The 18230-nt window shown below is 41.9% G+C and overlaps 1 protein-coding gene across 3 annotated transcripts in view; it reads left to right on the forward strand.

The window, feature by feature from the left end:
* The first annotated feature begins 304 nt into the window (after positions 1–304).
* HECW2 (HECT, C2 and WW domain containing E3 ubiquitin protein ligase 2) overlaps positions 305–18230 on the forward strand; it is a 220328-nt gene continuing 202402 nt past the window's right edge. Inside the window, exon 1 of one of the 3 annotated variants that reach the window (XM_089519540.1) lies at positions 305–501. The gene's annotated coding sequence lies outside the window, so the exon portion shown is untranslated. The remainder of the gene's footprint in view (positions 502–18230) is intronic. The other 2 variants (XM_089519531.1, XM_089519538.1) reach the window with 2 other exon arrangements.

An 18230-nucleotide genomic window follows, 5' to 3' on the forward strand; every position in this document is an offset into this window, starting at 1 on the left:
TTCCTGCATCCCTGCTCTCTCTCTCTTTCCTCTGGAAGGGCTTGGCTTGTGTAAAGAGAAAGATGCCAGCTCCCAGCAGCAGCCAGAAAAGGAGGAGGAGAAGCAGGAGCAGAAGGAGGAGGCAGAGAGGGAACAACTGAGGCTGGTGCTGCTGGGAGGCTGATTCAGAGCAAGAAGAAGAGGAAGAAGAAGAAGAGGGGAGCCTCCCTCTCAGGTCCAAGAAGAGGAAGAGGAGGGAGGGTCCCTGGTCCTCTCAGGTCCCCTCCCTCTTCCTTCCTCCTCCTCCTCCTCCTCCTCCTCCTCCTCCTCCTCCTCAGCATCCTTGGACCAGAGATCTGTTGTTGGTGCATGGAGGAAGGAGGGCAAGGCAGGCAGGAGTCCCCTCTCCAACCAGGAGCTGGAAAATCCCTCCCTCTGCCAGCCTCAGCTGCTCTGACATTTCCCTTTGCCCCCCTCCTTCCTGCCACACAGGGCTGGTTCTTCAAGAAGGCACCTCTGGGGGTAAGTTAAAAGGGTCTTAGTTGGGCAGGGGATGCCCAGGTGGAGGTGGTGGAGGTGGTTGTGGATTTTGCCTGGCCTCTCTGCTCCTGACAACAAGGGAAGGGATGGAGGGAAGGAGGGAAGGAGAGAAGGAGGTAAAGAAACAGCTGCTTGGCTTGTGGTGTGGGTGGCTGGGTGGCTGCTGGCAGATGGGGGTTGTGAGGAGCACCGCCGCCCTTTTCCTTTCTTCCCTACATACAGCAGCCGAAGAAAAACACACATTATCTCCAAGGCTGAAATGAGTCACACATATATATATTTGATGTGGGGGAGAGGAAATCTAGGGTGGCCTTCTTAGGTCATTTCCGTAAGTCTTAGCAGCATCCTTTCTTTGGAAGAGTGGGAAAAATGTTGTGGCAGGGATGCACTGCCTATCAGGGGCATGGAGACCCCCCTGCAGACTGCAGCCTTTCAGTGTTTCCTATGGGAGGTGGAATGGCAGAGGTGTCAGAACCCACCCTGGCTTTACAAGATTCATTGTGTGTATGTGTGTGTGTGCGTGTGTGTGCACCCATGCACCCATGCGCATACGCACACATATATACACACACACTGGGGTTGGTTGCACAAAGGTTTCCTCCTTGGAGACAAGTCTTGTTAGCTTCCCTGGAACCCGTCATTATGCTGTGGACACTGCAACCGACTAATAAAATTGTTCTCCAGGCTGGCACTTCAAATCATCTCTGACCAAATCGATGGAAACATTTGGCGTTCCAGGCTTCCTGTGGTGGGCAGTCAGATTCAGAAGAAATCTACAGGAAAAGAGAGGCAGTTCAAGGGTGCATGATGTCAATGGCTTTGTTTATAGTACTTCGGCATCTTCTGTTGCACATACACACCAGTGGCAGGCAATCCTTCAGCAGCTTATCCTTTTTGTTTAGATCAATGGTCTTTGTTGCATTGCTGGGCGTTAGAATACAAACAGCTAGATGTCTGGGTCGGACCACGTATTATACAGCTTAATGCAAGCTGCCCGTGGAATGATACGAACAGGGTGCTAACATTTTTAGTTAGTTATTTTGAGTCTTGTGGATTGATTTTAATTCACTTTTCCTGAAGATGTTGTTCTCTTGGTGGGACTGATTTTCTTTGGCCTCTTCTGGGGGGAAAATGTTCTGAAAAGCATGAAGCGTCAGCAACAACATCAAGAAAGGATTTTTCCCCAGGAAGGTGAATGGTGTTGCTAACCCTTCATTTTGGATAGGATGGTAGTAGTTATGTAACTGGGTGCTATCAATAGACTGTGTGTGACTACTTAGAGGTATACGGTTTGTTTCTGTATTGAAAAGTAGATTTCTTCCCCCTTGTAGACAGTTATAAGAAACCAGACTTTTGTGCCAGCAAACATTCCTATTAAACTATCAATGCATAATTTTCTTCTCTACAAAATATAAAAAGAATGGGCCCTATTAACTTGGCTTTACTTAAATCCATATATGAAGTTACTGGTTTGGAGATATCTCCCCCCCCCCCCCCCCGTTTATTGTTAGCCTGCCAGTGGTAGTAACAAACATTATACTAATTTCAATAAATGTTATAAAAGTGTTTTTAAAGGAAAAGGAAGAGGAAGAAGGAAAACTATCCTAAAATAATGATGGCAAAATTTCCCTGATGTCAAGTGGCACCAAATGCTTACACAAACATTTAACAAGTGCATTCATTGATTGCTTTTAGGGGTGAAGAGGTACTCCCTTAAATCTGAGAAGCAAAATGTTAATGTGACAGAAATTGATAAGGGTTTTCTTGTTGACCTCTAAGATGATCTCTTGATTCATCCATTTAGCAAATTACTTCTTTAGCAGCAGAAAGAGAGAGAGAACAACCTGCCAAAATCAGAGATTATTCCCCTATTTCATATTTTAGGAAACCACTGACCTAACTGTAAAGCGGAACCTATGATGGAGTTTCTCTAGTTGGGAAAATATCTGTTCATCATTTTCACTCTTATTTTTTTGTAATTAACTTGCAGCCTAACTGCTTCTTTTTGGATTAATTCAGATGCACTTTCCCTCCCATCCATATTATTTTGTCCCTTACAGTACATGTGCACTGTAGAAATAATGCAGTTTGACAACACTTTAACTGCCTTGGCTTCATCCTACTGAATCCTGAGATCTGTAGTTTTGTGAGGCGCCAGCACCCTTTGGCAGAGAAGGCTAAAGATCTTACAAAACTGCAAATCCCAGGATTCTATAGGATGCAGCACTTAAAGTGGTGTCAAACTGCACCATTTCTACAGTGTACAGGGACCCTTAGAGTTGCCCTGTTTGCATTATTCATTGGAAAAGCTTCTCTTGCTCAAAACCATAAGATTGCGAGTTCAATATCTGCGAAAGGGTTCTGGCTTGACTCAGGCTTGCATCCTTCCGAGCGCACTAAAATGAGTACCCAGCTTGTTGGGGAAAATTTGCATACAGTTGTAAACCACTTACACTGTTAGTTCAGTATGAAGCGGTATATAAATGAAGCTATTTGTTTTGTTTTGCTCAGTAGCACCTAATGCCTAATGCCCTGTCAATGTGGTGATAAATCCATGCTATGTTTTAATCCAGGCTTAAAAAGAGCTGTCCATGGTACTAAAACCTATTCTTAAATAGATCCAGAACCTTGGACAAGTCCCTTGAAGCTAACTAAAACCTGGAATAGAGTCACTGCTCCAATGACACGGGATCAACAGCCATCACTGTTCCTACCTTGGTATCACTGTAATGTGATGTATATATTAAAGGAGGTACCAAAGGAGATGTTGTTGTTGTGTATTTTCAAGTTGTTTATGTTGACCCTAAGATGAACCAACCATGGGGTTTTCTTGGCAAGATTTGTTCAGAAGAGGCTCACCTTTGACTTCCTTTGAGGCTGAGAAAGTGTGACTTGTCCATGGTCCATGGCTGAGCAGGGATTCGAGCCCTGATTTCAAAAGACATAGACCAGTACTCAAAGCATTACAGTACATCACATTGACTCTCATCAAAGTGGATTATATGGATTTTAATCATTCCCCCTCCCCTCTTAGATCAACTGATGCTACTGTATCAGGGGTAGGAATTATGTGCCCTCTTGGATATTGTTGGACAACTCCCATCAGACCTAGGCCTTTTAAAGTGTTGATGGGATGGAATTCTACACCCAAGTGCCTTAGTTGGGTGTCCACTGACACTGGCTGCCCAATCCCTCTAAGAAAGTCCCAGGGCATGCAAAGGTACCAAGAGAGGCCAAAGAGTGTGATGCTTATTCCCCCTTTTCAGGCTGGTTGACTGCAGCCAGAAAGTGCCTGTGAGCTCCCTGTACCCCAGACACAGACTGGCTTTTGGGAAGAAGGTGAGCTCTATGCCTTCAGGCTGGCATTGTGTTGGATAGTCAATGTGTAAGGAGGAGGTACTAGATATCTCCTCCTGAAATGGCTGGAAAAGGATATATGGTGGCACAACAGATACATTGTGCCCAGGATTCTGTCCTTAGTTAGGACAGCCAGTGGTGAGGAACGTTGGAACTGTAATGCAATGACATTTGGAGAGTCATCTGTTTCCTATCTGTGTCCTATATGGTGATAAATGTGGATGGAATATATTGATATGGAACTCCAGGGTCCTTTACACACAACCATCACACCTATTCACACAGCACAGTTATAACACTTTGAATCCACTTTATCTGCCATTGAAGCATCCTGTGGAGTCAGTAGTTTGGTTAGAGGCACATGAGGAACTCTGCATGAGAATCCTAAATGCCTCTCCCTGAACTACAAAACCCAAGATTCTTCAGGATGTTGCCATGGCAGCTAAAGTGGAATCATTGCACTACAGTTGTGTAGTGTGAAAGGACCTGAGTTTTTGTGTTACACCTGTCAGTTCCTAGTTGCTTTCATCACTGCTGTGTTACCCCTGCTCAGATATCGAGTGGTGGAAATTTGTTCCAATCACATTACTTAGACCATACTTTTCTGAATCAACACCTAGTTCAATACATTTCCAGGACCCATAGATATGCCTGTCAGAAATAATTAACTCCTATTCCTATTTAAATTGATGTTCTTGCTTGATGCTTTTGTGAAATAGCACACAAAATGTTGAGTCAGCCAATTTGTATGTCAGGTTTTTTTTCAAGACTTGCTTGCATCCCAAGTGAACAACCAGATAGTCCTGCATTGAACTGAGGGAGGGAGGGGTGCCAATGAAAGAGGCAGAGACAGAGGCATAGCTGGCTAGCATAGACTTAAGCTCCTTCCCCAGCATGACATTCAGCTGGACCTTGACTTTGCATTGACTTCAATTCCCTGAGTCTTGTCCATGAAATATCTCCATTTGGGATTGTCAGAGCTAGGTGGGAAATGCCCTTCCAATGTTATGCTCTCAATGTGCAGTGTTGACAACATGCTACATCTAATTGCCATTATGTTTATTTGTAAGTCATTTCAAAGCCTTTGGGTACTATCCTGTGCCTGTATGGATGTAAGTCCTGCTGAATTGAATCAACCTAACTCTGAGTTAAGCAGGTATCTTAATTTAAATCTTTTATTGTTGTTGTTGTTGTAGACTCTGACTTATGGTGACGTGATCATAGCGTTGTTTTTTATAAGCAAGATTTAGTCAAGAAAACTTGCCATTGCCTTCCTTTGAGGCTGAGAGAATGTGACTGGGCCAAGGTCACTCAGTGGGTTCCCATGGTTGAATGGGGATTTGATTCCTAACTTTCCAGAGTCCTAGTCCAGCACTCAACCGTGATTCCACGTTGGCTATCATACCTTAAATAAACAATCCTCCTTAAAACATCCATTTTAGAGAAAAATAATCCTTGATAAAATTGCTCAAAGTTCATCCTAGATAGAATCTTGTTTTGCTATTGTAAAAAGCCCTGCTGTCAACAGTTAAGATAAAATGCTATGTAGATTGCCACATGATTCCTCTAGGTCTAAGGCCAAAATGACGAATCTGTGGCCCTCCAGATATCGTGGGATTCCAGTTACTGTCAGCATCAGCCTGAATTAGCGATGATTAACTCAGCAACATTTGCAGGACCAGAGGTCCACTGCTGGCTCTAACAAAACCTCAGATCCTGTGTTTAAAGAGGCATACACTAATCCACATGATAGCAGAACAGAGGGTGAGTATCATTAGCTTTCCCAGAACAAAAATGCTGCTGAAAATGGAGTGAGGAGAAGCCATAATGCAGACAGAGCACATGCTCTGCAGTTAGAAGATTTAACCCCTGGATCCTGCTCCAGTTAACAGCCGAACTGCCTGGCTGGGTAGACAGTGCATGAATAAGTGGCCCAGTGCTTTGGTCTGATGCAGCACAGCTTCATTTGTTCATTCATCTTTGTTCACCTCACTTTCATTACAATTTGTTGAAGGTGGGAAACAGCAGCAGTCTTTCTCTCTTCTTCCATCCCCAGCATGTGAAATAAATCCTTGCCTCTTTCCCAAGACATGGGCTAGAGGACTTAGGAATATGCAGGAATGGGAAAGGGTTATCAGTCAGCATGAATGAAGTCTTGCTAGTAGGCCAAGTCAGTATGTGGATACAGTGTGTTTATCATGTATTAAATTAAGTCATTCTAGTTAACTGTTCCTGTCTTTGAGGTCCATAGCAATGATACATTTTTAAACTAAGGTTAACGAATGAATCAGAATTAACATTTAGATGGAATTAGCTGCATAATGTTAGCAGTCATATGGAATTCAGAAGGTGTCCCTGGAAAAAGGGCTTTTCCAGGGTTTAAGGGTTTTCTCAGTGACCATTACTTCAAGCTATCTTGAGTGTTCCAAGAACTTGATCAACAAAGGATTAGAAGCAGTTAATGTGTGGTGAAATTATTGATAAGTGCAGCTGGAAAACTCTGAGGTGGCGCTTCCCCCCTCTGACAGACAGAGACACAAACAGAGATATTGTATGTGGACATGTAATCCGGTAAGGCCCCTCTAACCTTGACCAGCCTAGGCAAAAAGTCACAAATATTGTCTAAAAATAATGTTTATCTCGGTTTAACATGGCTGTCTAACTGAACTGATAATTTCTCTAAGCTGAATTTAAGTATGAACAATCCTGCCCTTTGAATGGACTTGGCTATGACAAATACATTTGCTCTTCTATGTGTCAGGGGCTGTCCACAGTGTAGAAATAATCCAGTTTGACACCACTTTAATTGCTATGTCTCAATGCTATGGGATTCTGGGAGTTGTAGTTTTGTGCAATGTTTAGCCTTCTCTGTCAGACAGCTTTGGTGCCACAATAAACTACAATTCCCAGAATTCCATAGCATTGAGCCATGGCAGTTAAAGTGGTGTCAAACTGGATTATTTCTGCAGTGTGGATGCAGCCCAAGATGTTATCCATCTTCTGCTAGTTTTGTCTTGATAAAGGATCTGAACTAAAGAACTCCTCCTGACACACGCACACATCAGCCAAAGGAAAACCAGCCATGCCCATGATGCCTTTTAAGGAACCTATTGACTACTGACAATGGCTGCCTGCCAGGCAGTAAGATCCCTTGCCAGACATTCTGAAGTACATGGTACTTGTTTAGTGAGATTTAAATGTTGATAGTGATTAAAACAAAGACAGTAAACCAATGTTCTTTTGTGGCAAAACCATGGCATAACCGCTTTGTGAGGTAGGCCAGCTGAGCACACTTATGTGTCATTAAGGAGGTTTATGTTATCACCTCTCTTTTTGCTCTAGGTGTGGCTAGGGAGGAAAGGCAGTATACACGTTGGGATCAGCTAGAACCAAGAGTAAGGGCTCCAGGGCCAGACGTTCCATTTGGCAAAGTGAGGTAGCTCTCAGGTGGTCGAAGTTGGGAAACAGCAATTCCTTTTGCCCACTCTTCTTCCTGAGTTTCCTAGCTATTCCTTTTCCTTGGAGGACAGAAGTGCTGGCCCTTCTTAAGCTAGCCTCAAACATGGTGAAAGATCTTTAGAAGTAAGTGCTCATGTAGGATTCAGTTGGTTGTTCAGGTGCCTCTGTATATGGAATAGAGGGTACCGTCTTGTCTTTTGCCCTAGAATCAAGAAAATTTTGTCTTGGTCTTACCCTCACCTCCCCCTTCTGACAAATATAGGTAAAGTAACTGCAAGCAGATTGGGGTGATGAGAAGTGTTGTTCTCCTTTGATTTTTGTCAGAGACTCCTCCAAGCTCAGGCCCGAACTTCATGGGAAAAGAGTTTTATTTCAAGAAAGAAATAAGGGGACGAGGAGAAACAGACAGATATTTTGAAAAAAGAATTAAAACAAATATTATGCTTAGTTCTTGGGATGTGAGAATGCTATTACACTATAATTGTCTAGATAAAATTGATGCAAAGCATTACTGGATGGAAAGAAGTATGGTGGCTGGAAAAGGAGCATAGGGCACATTATTTCTTTTTATGGTAGTTGGCCAGGAAGACAGGCCTCCCAGGTAGACCCAATCCAGAGACCAGCATGTAGCCAGGAAGATGCTCTTCTCACCTTTTGCTTCTAGGAGACAGGCTAGAAAGGTGTTAATTAAAAAGGAGATGGCTCTGGAGAGCCCTAATAGACTAAATACTTCTGATGTGATGCAGTTTGGGTGGGCCATATGGATACCAGCTATCTCAGCCAAGGGAGCTGTAGAGTTTAAAGGGACAGGTACTGTATTTGAAAAGCAGGACCATCACATAACAGATTATAATCAACTATATTGGATGTTGTGATTCTTTATAACATCCATAAAGTCACAAATATTGACTAAAAATAACATAATAAAACCATGACAATATAAATATGTTTATTAATAAAATAAAATTCGTGGGTCCAACTGGTGATGCTCTCTGAATCCAGAGGTTAGGCAACAAGAAGTATCATCCTATGCATGTTTGTTGTTATTGTTGTTGCTGTTGCCGCTGTTGTGTGCCTTCAAATTGTTTCCAATTTATGATGACCCTAAGGCTGTTACAGGGTTTTCTTGGAAAGATTTGTTCAAAGGGAGCTTGTCTTTGCCTCCTTCTGAGGCTGAGAGAGCATGACTTGCCTAATTACCGGTACTAAATCTCTAAGGGATTGGTTCGAAAGTATTGTGCATGTTTTTTGAAAGACTATGCATCTATTCCTTTTAATGAAATTACCTTCAAACATGCAAAAAACAAAACAACATACAAACACAAACATATGTGAGGGAACTTTATTGAACTTTCTTGGACATTTTTCTTTTCCCGTCCACTTGTTTGAAAGCTAAGCAAAGAATTAAGTCCTTTCTTAAATGTGGTATATAGACATGTATGCATTCCTGTCTTGCTATTTCATCCAAGATCAGGGGCCTGTCATTTTGCCCACATGCACAATGATTCTGTGGGATTAGTTTAAGCAAAAAGAGAAAAGCAATTGGCACAAAATCACTCAGTTCGCTTCATGGCTGAATAGGTAGATAAACTCTTTTGGGCATCTCACCATCATAGACAACCTTGCATAACAGTGTAATTGGAAAGCTAACATATTATGAGCAACAATTCTGGCCTTTGAAGCACTAGATTGTTGCACTTGTGGCTTTTGTAGCGTGCTTTGTCCTTACTTTTGTACTGTACAGCAGCTCTAATTCCTCAATGTATTTATTTGAGAATACACTCTGTTTGTTTCACTGGAACTTATTCTCAAATGTGCTAGACAGAAAGGATGTCCAGAAGTTATCTCTAAATCCATTTGAAGACACAGATATATGGCTAATGTTTGGGAGCCTTCTCGGCACCAGCACTCTGGATGCATGGGAGAATGAATAAGATGCTTTGCCCATCTTGTCCATAGAGTTTTGTACCCCTGTGGTCTTTACTGGCTAAGTCAGAAATTTCAGGGTTATGAGGGATAGGAACACTTCATTCACTTGAACTTGTTCAGGTTGCTTTCCTCTCATTTGGAGGATGGGTTTCATGTTGGATTTGACCACTTGTTGGCTTTGACTACAGGCTTGTAGCAGTGGGGGAGAGAATATGGAGGCCTGGCCACCCAAAATATCCCAATGGCCTTATTTCCCAGAATAGGGGAAATTAGTATTGATTCCAGTGGGCTGGACTCACTCTGTTTGCTCACTTATTTATTTCCTTGTGGATGATATGAAGCATAGTTTGTACTGTAATACATTTTCAGTGTGGAAAAAGCCTAACTGTAGTCTCTCTCTGTGTGTGAGCACATGCAAAATGTGTGAATGTGCATGAATGCATGCATGTGTATGTGTGGCTTAGGGAAAGGGCCTTATTGCCTCTGGCATGCAGTACAGCCATCTCCACTGATGATCCCTGGAAAGGAATGGGGCCCTCTGTCCAGAATTGGTTCTCTATCACTATTGTACCCAAACAAACAACTGTACAAACCGTACAACTCAGTGGACAGTAATTTACAGTGAAACTGCAAATGCCATGACTGTGTCTGTGAAATCCATTACATTTTCTCAACAGGTACAAAATGTATGACATTAACTACTTGTGGAGAATGTGATATACTGTAGCTGTAATGACAAACATACTTGGGGCAAAATGTGCTACATTAAAGATCTTGCTCACATGAACTACAGTGGTGTTGAAGCTGCTGCACTGTGGCACTTTCTATATAACCAAATTCCTTAGTCACACTGTTGTTGTCAACTGCCCTCAAGCTGACTTTGACTGAGTCATGACAACTCCATGAGTGAACCATCTCCAATACCCCCAGTCTTCAACTGCTCTGCTCAGGTCCTACAGGCTCAGGGTTGTGGCTTCCTTGATTGAGTCAATCCATCTAGTGTGGTAGTCTTCTTCTCTTTTCCTCCGCTTTCCCTAACCTTATTGACGTTTCTAATGAGTCATTCCTTTTCATGACGTGTCTGAAGTAAGACACTCTCATTTGGTCATCTTGGCTTCCAGTAAGAGTTCAGGCCTGATCTGTTCAGAGAAAGCCAGACTGCAGTTATTTCCACTGCCAGTCTGATCTGTCTTGGGAGCAGGAGCAATACTGCCAGAGAAGAAAGTGTGGGGTAAATGGTGCCAGAGGCTCAGGAGGAAATTATGTTGTAGTAGCCCCTACATTGTTGAAGGTGTTGTGAGAACTGTATGCGTGTAGGGAACCTTGGAGTGAGGAGACTGAGCAGATGTCTCTTTGAAAACTACAATTGTTTAGCCTCCCACCAAAGGTAGGAATTTAAATAATGATGTTGGGCTTACATCATTATTTAATTTCAAGATGTAGCTCTCCATGGTTCTGCCCCAAATGCCACCGATCTACATAGATTTCATTTTAATTAAAAAAAGGATAGTGGATAATGGTTTCTAGACATAACAGGGATCTGTAACATTGATCAGAAAGCAGTTTGGTTTGGAAGTTCTGTACTAATGGCTTTTGACAGCTTGGGGCAGTGAGTTTGGGATTATGCTGAAGAAAGATAAAATACTGGTTCACATTTCATCTGAAGAGAACTTAATATTGTTTGATCAAGTCTGTATTTATTCTGCCATTTACTCTTTGTTGGTTGGAAAGAAATTGTTGTCCTGATGACCTCCATATATATGGAACAATAGTTGTTACCATACCCAGCTGTTATGGCCAGAAAACCTAATCATCCATAACTCAGGAATATTTTTTTAAATGCCACAAACTGGAGTTTGGGACTTTACAAAGGATAAATTTGGCCCAAATGAGAGGGAAAGACCTTTAAAAAAATAATTTGACTTAAGCAACTAATTGAAATTTTAAAAGCTTTTAAAGGCGGGATACAAACCGCCATATAGTACGTATTCTATACGTACTAGGGTTAGGAAGGGGCGGTGCTTCTGCACCCCCTAACTCTAGTACGTATAGAATACGTACAAGATGGCGGCGCCCTTTCCACATGGGCGCTGCCATCTTTACGTATTGGCCATCTTTACGCATAGCGTCCAGACGTGTCGCGGCGCTAATGACGTCATGAATGCGCCCTTGGCGCTTCGCGACGTCATCTGTGCACCGCGGAAAGAAGCTCCGAAATGGAGCTTCTTTTTTGCTCCGCACGGGAGCCGCGCGGTTTGGCTGCTGCAGCTCCCGCGCGGAGCAAATGGCGCCGGCGGGAGACCGTCGCAAAGCGGCGGTCTGTATCCCGCCAATGTTAACTAATTGAAACTTTGAAAGACCAAGCTAGGAAGCAGAACTTTAAAAACCGTGCCAAAACCATGAGCAGTTTTTTTTAAATTGACTAAACCAAGAAAACAAGGATCTGTAAAAATAAATTTGTTCCAAAGCACAAACAAATCTTTTAATATATAAATAAATAAAATAAAATTGGCAAAAACCAAAAATCAAGGTTTGAACACAGAAAACCTGAAGAGCAAAGTTAAAAAAATCAATTTGGCCCAGATATTTGGGTGTGGGCTAAAACCAACAAATAACCAAAACTGGGCCAGACCACCAAATCCATATTTACACTGTGCAATATATAGCCAGCCCAAGTAGCCACCAGCATTTTTTTTACATGAAAAGAATATATTTTGAGTGCATGCAGTCCTGAGCACATTTTAAAAACTAAATTTAAAGATTTCCTGCCCATATAGAAACAAAAGATAAATTTAATGAAGAAATGACCTCCCACATACACACACTGTCAAAACCTGGACAAAATAAAATGTACTTTCTAAGAGGAAGAGAATATGGCTACCACCCAGATGGCTGCTCTACAGTTCATAACTGCCAAAAAAAAAAAAGTATTTTAAAATATTGTGCAATGATGGACTCTTGGTATTCATAGAAGTGCATGGTTTGCCCTCCCCTGCACAGTGTGATTATGTGGGGCTGGGGCAAGCTTACTGCATATATATGCCAACCAGACAGAGAGCCCGGTTTTTGAAAATGACCTGCCTGGTGCCTTATTACTACTTGCCATTATCTCAGCTGCACCTGCCTTGCCCTGCTGAAGCAAAAGGGAACGGAGCATGCACATAGCTTTAGAGCAGTCACAGAATGGACTCTGGAGGCAAAGGGTAACTGGAAGAGCTGAGAATGAGGGAGCCTGGGCACTTAAAGCTGCAGCTGTGCTGCTAACAGCAAGCTGTCTATTTTTTGTGCCTTAGGGTGGAGATTGATGCAGGAGGTGGGTAGGGCACTAAAAATGGTTTGTGTCTGCTCTGCTTGGACTACAGTACTACAAAAATCAGTTCCTTCCCAACCTCTCATCAGTCTTGATACATTTGCAATCTCTTTATTGCTTCCCTTTAGCCAATCTGAAGCTAAATTCACAGACAGATGCAGAAGGCTAAAGCCAGTCAGGAGGAATTGATGCCTGCGTTGATTTGGAATTATCTTTCTCAAAATGATCTGTTTGGCCTGGCTGCTAAAATTCTCTGTGAAAGCAGAAAGAGAGGGAGAGAAAAATCAGTTGCTGCTTTCATTGAGAGATCAGTAGCTGATTCTGCTTCTAAAACACGAACAATCTATTGGTCATATAAGAGCCACCATCTACAATTTGTGTACATTAAGTGTGTTTTAATTCAGTTAATTCATAGCAAAAAAACCTTAACCAAGCATAGTGGGGTTTTGTTAGGTGATCCCCCCCATTAGATTTATGAAGCTCATGTTAAGTGGCATGGTGAGGCATTAGCAACAATGGGGCAATTCTTGTCGTTTCATGTTAATTTGGCCCTTTCCATAGGTGAGATCTTGGGCAGTTGGCCCCAGTGCCCTCTTCCAATTCAGCTTGTTATGCTGGGTACTTTGGTCAGAGATATAGAACCACACTGCCTTTGGGATACTCAAATGCCTGTACTTCATGTTATAGTTGTAGAGGGGCACAGGTTTCCTACTCTACAGGAAGATAGGTGGAATTACATTTGGCTTTCTTATACCTCAGTTAACAAAGCCTTTGACAAAGAAGCTCCTTTTTACAAAGGGTTTTTATACCTGCCTAAGGGGCAAAACAGATGGCCTAGAAGGGGCGGCTTTAAGCGGATTGGGGCCTCGGCAACTGCACACCACAGCCCAAGCTGCCTTCAAGCTGCCTGAAAAAGGAGTGGCAAAGAGCCTCTCCTTTTTGGGGTGGCTGGCTTTCCACTGGCAGCACAGCCAGAAGCCAGCTTTAAGGCACTCTGGCGGCTTGCGGTGTATGAACGCCGTGCCACTGGAGCGTCTTGAAGCTGGCCCCTATGTGGGTAGCCAGCCAGTTTCAAGATGTCTTGGGGGCATGCAGTGTATAAACGCCATGGCCCCAAGCCACCGGGAAGCTGGCTTTTAGAGCCCGTTCCTGCTCTAACTCCCCCCTTCCTCTTTGACTTCTGTTTATGCGGATTTTTTTTAGTAGCATCAACACTTGAAGGACTAAAACACATTGTTTCACTGTGTGGTTTCAGCACTGTGTCTGCAGTAAACAATGAAATAAAACTTTAGCTGGGAAAGAATGGGATCCTACTCTAGTCAACACTGCTGCAGCTGTTTGTGTATTCCTGCAAAGGCACAGTAAACAACAGCTGCTCAAGGGCCCATTCACACTATGAATGGTGTGGAACCCAGTTTATTTCGCTGGAGTTCATATTGGCCCCGACTCTACTCGGTGGAGTTTGCGGGGGGGGGGGGGGCATGAGCATAAAAATACCCATTTTACCCGGTGCATTTGGCACCAGGTCCCTTACTGCTTCTTCTTTTTTTTTGGGCCCCACAATGATCTGGATCTTTGGTAGTGAGAATGCACTACTGGATCAATCCAGATCATGAGGACCATTTCCTCCTTCCTCGTCCTCCCTAGTCTTCCTCATTCAGAAAGACAGTGTGGTGCAGTGGTTTAAGTGTCAAGCTATGACTCTGGAGGCAGGTTTGAATCCTGGCTTGGCCATGTAAACCCAGTGGGTGACCTTGGGCAAGTCACACTTTGTTAAGTGAGATATACCTGTACGTTATAAACAGCATTTAAAAATATTTACAACATACTGTTAAGATGATTTTAAAAGCAGTTCAAAAAGATACTACAGCTTAGGTTGTGGAGGGCCATCGTTGTGACAAGCATTGTGTTACTTCAGTGCTTCTGTTGCAGCCCTGTCCTTATTATCAGCTTTATATTGTTTACTGTATTTCATTGGATTCCACGTGAGCATATGTAAAGCTGGAGTGTGTATCATGTCAGAAGCCAAGCTAATTAATCCCACCAGGTAAAGCCTAATTAACATGGCTGAAAATGAGGAACACGAAGATAAAAAGGCTGTTTTTTCAGGAATTGATTGTGAGCTGGAAGAGACTCATAGAAACAGTAGTTGGAAAGGAGGAGGAAGGGCAGCAGAAGGGAAAGTACAGGCACACCTCAGTTAACAAAGCCTCTGACAAAGAAGATTCATTTTACAAACTCTTTTAATGGATGCCCCTTTTCTTCTTCCTCTGTGTAGCTGGAAGGCTTTAAGCACATTGCCATCTGGAGCATGGTGAAGGAGACCTGGAGAGGCACAGGTTTTCAGTTTCAGGTGGCAGAAGCTTGTCTGCAGTAAACAATGCAATGCAGTGGGGAAAAGTGATATTTTTACTCCAGTTGTAGGTGTGTATGTACAGGAAAGTTAAACATCAGTTTCCTTGAGAATCCTTTACTGAGCATGCATGGAATGGAAAGGGGAAGAACAGATAACCTTGCCTTACCAGTGCTGCCCCCCCCCCCCCCCAGTACGTTAAAGAAAAAGAGCATAGATCTATATGTTTGGTCACAGAAATCATAAGAAAGGTGGAGAGTGGTGAAAGAAAAAAAATGTCCCTGGATGTATTTTGAGAGATGGTTTCAAGTGGTTTTTGTTCACTTATGGTAGTCTTACCAGAGCTGGTTGTTTCATTTCACATGTGCATGTTTGTTTTGGATAAAATGCTTACCGAAACATGTTGAGGCACTCTTCTTTCTGTGACATAGGACCTGTCCCTACTGTTTCCATATTGTTTTGACACTGGCACTAGAGCTTCTTGTAAAGAAGGAATGCCCAGGAACACATCTACATTATTAACAGAGATATACCTGTATTGAATTGTTTTAAAATGGTTTTTATTTCACTGCACCCAGCCCCCAAATCCAGCAAAACCATCAAGCTTTGCACCATTTCCTTTTTTGTGTTGTAGTTTGATTGAAAAGTGTTAAGAGACATGATATTAAAAAAAGTAGAAATATTTGGACTGCCATATGCTTCTTAGCTTTAATGTTGTCCCTCATCTGCTATCACTGCATAGTAAGGGTAGAAACCTAGGGTGAGTACAGATCTTCCCACACCAAAGTGTTTTCTTTTGGAGAAGTTTACAAGGGAGCCATGAGTGTTAAAGAGGTAATAAAACACACAGAGTAGTTAAGTTCTTTAAGTACAGGCAGTTGTAGGCATGTGTTTGTATCTGTGCTTGGTGAGATATACACCAAGGCTTTTTTACTGTGACTTTGTTGAACATAGCAAGTTAAGAGCACTGGATTTATGTGATATACGGTTTGGTGGACTGAATGTGTCCCTTATTCCTGAGAAGAATGGGAACAAGATGGAAAGAAAAACAGACAATCAAAAGAGGCCATTAGTAGAGGAGCAGGTATCTGTAATGTGGAAAAAGAAAGTTAATGAGGTGGGGGTAGGGTTGCCATAAGTCAGGACCTCCAAACTGGGACAAATGTAGGGCAACATTTTCAAATGTAGGGCATATTTTTAAAAATGGAGGACACACGAAAAAATTTGATGATTTTTAAAATACATTAATATAAATGCATGTTTCTTAGGCATGTTCAAAATGGAGGACATTTTGGTATTATTCCTAGACAGATGGCAGAAATGGACTTCCCTTTCTGGCCAAACTACCCCCCTCCTCATTCCAAAACACACAACAGCACATTTGGGCATTTCACACGGCTTTACTTAACATGCCCTCTTGCATATTTCAGAGGCTTATTCCGTAACCAAAACCTTTGGGTGTAACACTGAACATGGGTTAACATGGCTATGCATATTGAACATGTCAAGGTGGTTAAACAAAAAGTGGATTTGCCCTCGGTTTCATAGAATCATAGAATCATAGAGTTGGAAGAGATCGCAAGGGCCATCCAGTCCAACCCCCTGGTGTCTTGCACCAACTATACTTCTTAGAAGTGTGTACTTGGTCAAGGTACTTTGGTTTTTCTTCACTGCGCATGAGTATGTAACAATCAGAGCAAATTACATTGGCCATGCCTCAGAGGTTTCATCATAATCAGCTTTAAAAGGAGAAAAAAAACACACAGAAAAGGCACTTTGGAAAGTCACACTGTCTCGGCTTCAAAAACAGTGGGCACAGGCCTATGAAGCTGACTGATATCAATATCACCACCACCACCACCATCATCACTAACAATGTTAAAAGAAAGCAAACTTGTTAGCATTAAAAGCAGAAAAAATACACAAAAAATAGACTTGGGAAAAATAAATATTAGAAAAATACACAGGGTTCAAATAAATATTAGAAAAATACACAGGGTTCAAATAAATATTAGAAAAATACACAGGGTCCAAATAAATATTAGAAAAATACACAGGGTTCAAATAAATATTAGAAAAATACACAGGGTCCAAATAAATATTAGAAAAAAAATACACAAGAGCAATATAAATATTAGAAAAAATACACAGGGTCCAAATAAATATTAGAAAAATACACAGGGTCCAAATAAATATTAGAAAAAAAATACACAAGAGCAATATAAATATTAGAAAAAATACACAGGGTTCAAATAAATATTAGAAAAATACACAGGGTCCAAATAAATATTAGAAAAAAAATACACAAGAGCAATATAAATATTAGAAAAAATACACAGGGTCCAAATAAATATTAGAAAAATACACAAGGGTAAAATAAAAGCCTCTTGCCACTCTACAATATCTTAAGGTATCTTGAGGGAACAAGTGCATTTCCAGTGTCCTCCCCCCCCCCCCCCCCCCCCAAATTTGAATGGGGCCTGAGTATGGCTTGCCAGAATAATTCTCCTCTGGCTCACAGGGGCATTTGTGTGATCAATCTTTTGCTTATAAAGTTTCAGACTGGCAGTTTTCCAATGTTTCCCAACATACAAGACAATTTTCTGAGTTAAATAATTGTATTTATTCAAATGTATGGCCAATAAGGCAGGGCAGTTTTTGCTTTTGCTTCTTCCCTATTTCATGTTCTCCATATTGTTATGACCTGGTCTGAGGGCTCTTAAAAAGCCAGGGCAGAAGCTATTAGAGATGGTAGTTTGCATTTTGGTATGTTTTTAACCATACATGTTTTTGTTGTAATTGAATATTTTATCTGTTTTATAACAATAATATAAACAAACAATACAAAAAATAACAAAAAGCCTTGAAGAGTCATATAAAAGCTGTGCAGAATAACAATCTTAGTAGAGGTAGTACAGTATCAGTAACCAAGATTCTAAAATTGTTGTCACTCAAGCTTTGCTGGTCGGTAGGTTCAGAGTTAGAGTGTCCTTCCAAAGGATAATCTGTTGGGCAGGAGGTCTGATGTCAGGGGAGTTGTTGTTAATGTGGTCAATAAGAACTGACCAGTCTTCAAAAAGATATATCGTTTCCTTTGCCCATTACAGAGTCTGAAGGCGTTGGAAAGTTTTTCCATTAACCAAGTGTCCCAAATCTTTGTCCACTAGTCAGCTATTTCTACATTCCCTGTTTTCCAGTTTCTCGTGATTACATTCCTAGCCGCTGCAATAAGAAAGGTGATGAGCTTGAGATGTTTTAACTGATTGTTTTCTTTCCAGTAGATGGACAACAAAAGGCCTGGAC

This window comes from Sceloporus occidentalis, unplaced genomic scaffold (assembly GCF_023333645.1).
Source record: "Sceloporus occidentalis isolate IW3139 unplaced genomic scaffold, rSceOcc1.0.p SCAF_4, whole genome shotgun sequence".
NCBI lineage: Eukaryota > Metazoa > Chordata > Lepidosauria > Squamata > Phrynosomatidae > Sceloporus > Sceloporus occidentalis.